Source organism: Nicotiana tabacum, chromosome 8 (genome assembly GCF_000715075.1).
Source record: "Nicotiana tabacum cultivar K326 chromosome 8, ASM71507v2, whole genome shotgun sequence".
Classification (NCBI taxonomy): Eukaryota; Viridiplantae; Streptophyta; class Magnoliopsida; order Solanales; family Solanaceae; genus Nicotiana; species Nicotiana tabacum.
In genome coordinates, this window is record NC_134087.1 from 201,403,530 (window position 1) to 201,409,905 (window position 6,376).

At 33.7% G+C, this 6,376-nt stretch overlaps 1 non-coding gene across 1 annotated transcript; it reads right to left on the reverse strand.

Annotated features, from left to right (window-relative positions):
- Positions 1–540: 540 nt before the first annotated feature.
- TRNAP-UGG (transfer RNA proline (anticodon UGG)) lies at positions 541–612 on the reverse strand. Its single transcript has one exon. It is a non-coding gene; the product is annotated as a tRNA-Pro (tRNA).
- Between the last annotated feature and the right edge of the window lie 5,764 nt (positions 613–6,376).

Below are 6,376 nucleotides of genomic sequence, written 5' to 3' on the forward strand. Positions count from 1 at the left end.
TGACAAGGTAGAGCTGCAAAGGACCAAACATTTTAGTTTGAAATCTTCTCCGAAGTAGGATAGCATTTTATTATTACCTCATTTGTAAACCATTGTTACTTGGTACCTTCAGGCGACAGTGAATAACTTGTAGTAGTAAGTTTAAAGCTTCACAACTATTTATGTAACAGTACGATTTGACTAGATACGGAATTTAATAAAAAAATAATTTTTTTTGAATTTTATGGTTTTAAACTTGTCATAATATTTATATAGTTATTTAAAACTCGGAGTTTTAAAATATGCCATAAATTTGTGTTTCTACAAGCTAGTATTAATAGTAAAATAAAAAGTTTGCGTTAAGTTTTTAAGTTAGAACACACTAGGATCACATTAAAATAAAACAGAGGGAGTAACTTTTTACTATAGTCAAACATTTTAAATTGAAGGTAAAATGGAAAACATACAAGTTATCCTTTGAATATAATAAATTTTTGTTTTCCCGCATAATAGATTATAAAACAGGAAATAGATATAGGACGAGAAAAAAGTAACAATATTGGGGCGTTCCGAGAATCGAACTCGGGACCTCTCGCACCCAAAGCGAGAATCATACCACTAGACCAAACGCCCTTATTGGAACATGTGCCTAGTATGATTTTTTGTTTCTCTTCCCCTTCCTTTTTCCTTCTCCTTTTCTTCGAAATGATAAGGGATCGCTAAAACAGAAGAAATGATTCAGCTGAACGTCCATCTCTCTCCTTTTCTTAATTCTCTTTTTAGTTGTTTGTTTGTCAATTTGGTCTACTGCATCTAGGACTGGCAAATGGACGTGTCGGGTCAGATGTAGGAGGGTAAAAAATAGGTAATGCAAAAAAAGGATAAAATTATCCGACCCGACCCATGTTTAATACGAATAAAAAAACGAGTTAATCGGCCTATAATATGGATATCTATATTATTCATGGCTTTTTGAATATGATCACTTTTGGGAGAATTCTTAGTATCCTAAATTTGAGTAACTCCCAATTTGAGGCTTTATAAATGTAAAAGTTAAACTCATTAGTTGTCCATTAGTTATCCATTTTCTAAGTGAATAATATGGTCTTTATTCATATTTGACCCGTTTTTAAAAAATTCATTATCTAACCCATTTTTAATGAATAATATGGATGGATAATTGTTTTCTTTTAACCATTTTGCCACCACTAACTGCACCGGTCAATAGTAATTTTTTAGAGCGTACCCTTATTAGTAGTTTACCAGCGTAGCGATTCTCACTATACTAATAAGAAAACAGTGATGGATTCTTGATCCTGAAAACGATCTCGAGACACAGAAATGAGCCACCCTCTTACAGTTTGTACATAACGGACACTAGTGTAGGCCTGGAAAATGCAATACATGTACACTACGGCACTAGAAGAGTTTATTTTACTGGATCCGGCTCAAGGTCCAGGCTACTTTTGCTTTAGGCCCCAAAAAATTTGAGGTTTTCAAAAAAGAATTTAACAATAAATTTTAGAAATTTTTACATTCCTATGCCATATAGGAACTATATTACCCTCAATGTTTAAAGTTTGATTTAATTACATTTAGTATATCTAATTACCAATTCTATATCATAAGGTGTTTTAACTGTACATTAATTGTACCTTATATCACTCCTAAATTAATGGTACCGTATATTCCTCCATATCTCCACCCCCCACGTTTCTCTCTCCTAAACCCACAATCTCACCCACGTATCAACACACACACGATTCTAGTCATTATTCCCTCTGCTAAAACCAGAAAAACAAAGGTAACCATCTACCATTAACGTCCAAATTCAAGGTTTTTCTTCTACAAAACCAGTCAAAATTGAAGTCAAATCTTCAATTTCGTTCATACACACATTTACCTTCAGCTTCAAAATTTCTCAATGAAGAAGAACAAAGCTTCAAAACACAACCCTAAAAGAGATATAGAATCTGATGTACCTTCTTTCGATTTGGGTGTATTGTCACACCTCCTTTTTACCCGCGCCCGCAGGGGCGCAGATGGAGTTTTTCCAATTAAAGGATAATCGAAATGGGATTTGTTTATTTAATTCAGAGTCGCCACTTGGGAGATTTATGGTATCCCAAGTCACCGGTTTAATCCCGAATCGAGGAAAAGAATGACTCTGTTAACAGTCCGCGAACCAGAAATCTGGATAAGAAATTCTGTTAACCTGGGAGAAGGTGTTAGGCATTCCCAAGTTCCGTGGTTCTAGCACGGTCGCTCAACTGTCATATTTGGCTTAAATATCTGATTTTATACAATTAGGAACTTATGTGCAAATTTTAACTTTTAGCCGCTTTTATTATTATTATTATTATTTTTTTTTAAGAATGCGAACATTGTTTGAAACATGTCTTTGGATTGCGTCACATGAAATGCACCCGCAATCTGGAACACATTTTATTCAATGTTTTGGGATTTGGATTTGGGTTGCATGAAATGCACACCCGAGTTTAAGAAGGTAAGATTATTAAAATGCGTGCCTAAAGCGACTAGCGCGGGGTTATTTTGGGAAAAGGCCGTGAAATTCGCTAAGCGGCCGATCCCGAGTTCTAAGTAATTAATACATACATTCGTGAGGGCCCCACAATCTGTACGTTTTACTAGGCGAGGCTCATCTCATTTATTTTTTATGGACAAATCCTAAAGTGACTACATTTTTCTATTAAAATTAGTCTCTAAAATAAAGAAAGAGAATCCTAATTAATTATGAGTTTTTTTTTAATTAAGAAATCATAGCATACTAATTGCTAGATTAATACAAATATAAATGGAAAGGAATTTTACTAAAATATTTCGAAATTAAAATATAAGAAATTCGACAACTGATATTCAAAAGAATCAAATATAGTTAGATTGAAGCTCACATTGTTATAAAAAAAAAACCCATTGGGATTAATTATTCACAACCATTTGAACTAAATTTAACCATAATTACTAAAGCTTATTAGAAAAATTTATTAAACTTAAACGTTTTTCTAATCTTGTTTGAACTCAAATCATGCCTTAATGCCTAATTCACGAAATTTAGTTCAAATTCATGCCTTAGCTAAATTTAGCTACTTGTTCACGATTAACCTACTGTTGATAATCTTAAAACCTCCATAACTAGTGAATTAACCCGTTTTGCCAAGCCGATTCATTAAAGACTAACTTATGTTATTTTCTCTTATTCCAATTATTATTCAGTAATACATGAAATAGCCTAAATACAATCAATAAAAGGAACAAAGAAAAAGCGAAATTAAAACTTCAAAATTCCATTCTTCATATGTATTCATGCTTCCACATTATTAGCTTGCAATAGCTAGTATTACAGTCGTGTACCTGGTATTGGAAACAAGAGAAGATGAAGATGAGAATCAGCGGCAGTAGAAACAGCGCAGCAACAACAACAGTCCAGCAACAGTAATAGCCCAGGAACAGAGTTTGCAAACCGGTGGAGCAATAAACCAAAAAAAACCCAATCAGACTTAGGAAAACCAAGCAAAGACCCAAAATTCTCAATAACTCTCACAGACAAGACAGAATGAACCCAAAAGGACAGTAGAGGCCATGGGGTAATTCTGATTTTTGTTCTTTTAAGATTCGAAGTAGAACACTCTCAAGATCAAAAGTCTGTTTATTCTTCTCTTCTTTTGTTCTTAAATTTCTATCTCCAAAATTCAGTCCCCTTTTAAGTGTCAAATGAGTCCCCTTATATCCAAAGCAAGACCCTTTTTTTTCTTTTTACCTTTTTACTTTAAACTATTCTTATTATCCCTTTTTACCTTTTTTTACTTTTACCCTAATATTCTTCTACTATGTATAACTTTTAAACTTTTATTATTACCTACACTATTTCTAATTTTTACTTTAGTAAAAGTAGTCTACATGGGCCCCCCATGTTCCCTATTTTTGATTGGTCAAAAGAAGACATCATTATTAACCTTTTTCTTTTTACTTTTTATCATTATGTCTTGTTCCCCACTATAATTAAATAATCTGCAATTAGTTAATTCTCGTATTACCCCTAAAACTACTGTTACTGCCCTGATTCAAAAATCTGTTCAAACATCAAAATTATCTAAGAACTAAAATTAAATTACCAGCTATAACCAATTCACATAATCAATTAACCAAAATATAGCAGCTATAACCAATTCTTAATCCAGTTCAATCAACAAATTCAAACTAAATGATGAACAACAAAGCAACAACCGGAATTATTTTGACTGAACGATATTTTTAACAACACATATACTTTCAGATTCAATAACATTAACAAATTGAATCATAACAAACAAGTAGATTTAAATTTCTAAATTCAATAATCATTTGAACTTTAAATTAAATCCAACAACATTACAACCAAGATGAATATTCAAACTAAATCAAGAATTAAAACATAAACTCACATTAAATCACCGGATTGAGAACGAACTTCAAACAAAAGATGAACACAAATTAAATCTAAATTAATCAACAAAGATTGATGATTCAAGCGATCAAACTAACATATTTCTATATTACAACTAAATTCTTTTAAACGAATAAAAACAAAGCAAAGAAGAAATAATTAATTGAATTTCAACTTGAATCTAACAACATTAACAATTTCTAAAAACAATACATAAAAACGCATGAAACAAACTGAAGAAATAATTAATTAAATTTCAATTTGAATCTAACAACATTAAAATTAAACTAACAATTTCTTTGAAAAAAATAAATAAAAACACATGAAACAAACTGAAAAACTAATTAATTAAATTTCAATTTGAATCTAACAACATTAAAATTAAACTAACAGTTTCTTTTAAAAAATAAATAAAAACACATGAAACAAACTGAAACAATTAACAAAAACGATAAATACGAACAAAACAAGAATCAAACATTTACCGATTTTAGATCCGAGAATATCAAAACAAAATACGGACAAAATGGAACTCAAACCCACTAACCGGATCGAAACGACGAAGAACTTGAATGAAAACAAATTTGTCCGGAAACGATTATCGCACCAAAACAATTTGACGCCGAAGACGACCACGAACGGACGATCGAAGAACTGAAGAAGGAAGCAGCGGACAACATCAGTGACGGAGCAGCAGCAGCGACGGACAGCAGCAGCGATTGGGCAGCAGCAGCAACGAGGGTCGTTTGGCCGTGACGAAGAAGAAACAGCAGCAAGCGACGGGGTGGAGAAGAAGACGCAGCAGCAGCCATGGGTGTCAAGCTCAAGCTCGATGGCGATGGACGAGTGGCTGACGAAAAAAGACGCAACAGCCATGGTGGACTGCTGGTGGTTGCTTGGCTGCGTTGCTGGTTTTCCGGCGACTGGAGGAGCTCGCGACGGAGGGAGGGGTCGTTGGGATGTCGTGAGGACAATGAAGAAGAAGAAGAAGCAGCCATGGACGGGCTGCTGCGTGTGTGTGTGTTTTATTGTGTATGTGTGTGTGTGTGTGCGTGAGTGTATGCGTGAGTGTGTGCATGTGTGTTGTTGATGGGGAGTGGGAGGTATGTGAGGGAGAAGGGCAGCAGCCATGGCTGCTTGGGGAAGGTGATGGAGAAGAAGAGGGAAAGAGGGGGGGTGGTGGTTTAGTCTTTTAGGGTTTGAGTTTTTTTTTTGTTTTTGTTAGGAAAATGAAAAATGAAAATGAAGAAAGGGGTTGGGTCTTTGGGGTTATGGACTAGGTCGACCCAGTTTTAAATGGACCGGGTCGTAGGGGAAGGTTGGATATATTTGGGCCTGTGGTTCAAAATTGAAGAAGAGGCTCAATTCCGATTTTCTTTGTATTTTTTGCTCTCTTTTCTTTTACTTCCTAATTAATAAAACTAAAATTCTAAATTAAGTTATAAACTAAATTAACTTATCAAGAATACTAATTAACTCCAAATAACAATTATCGCACATTTAAATAGCAATTAACGATAAAATCACACAATTTAGACGTTAAATGCTAAAAATGCAACGTACATTATTTTTTATGATTTTCTCATTTTGTAAAACAAACTTAATTAAATATTACACGCAAATGCGACATATTTTTATATTTTTTATTAATCTAACACATAAACATGCGCGGACAAAAATACAAATATTTATCCGAAAAATGCTAAGAAATTCAAAAATTGCACACAAAAGAAAATTATTTTATTTTGAATTTTTGGGAGTAATTCTCATATAGCGCAAAAATCACGTGCTCACAGCTGCCCCTCTTTGTCCGGAAGCACGAAGGGTTTTCGCGCAAAGATAAAGTGAGAGAATACGAGCGATTTTTGCCCGTTAGAATACTCCGTGTGAAGCATTTTTTGAAATATTTGACCGAACCTTTGCTTCAAAGGTTTCCTACATATCCTGGGCTAA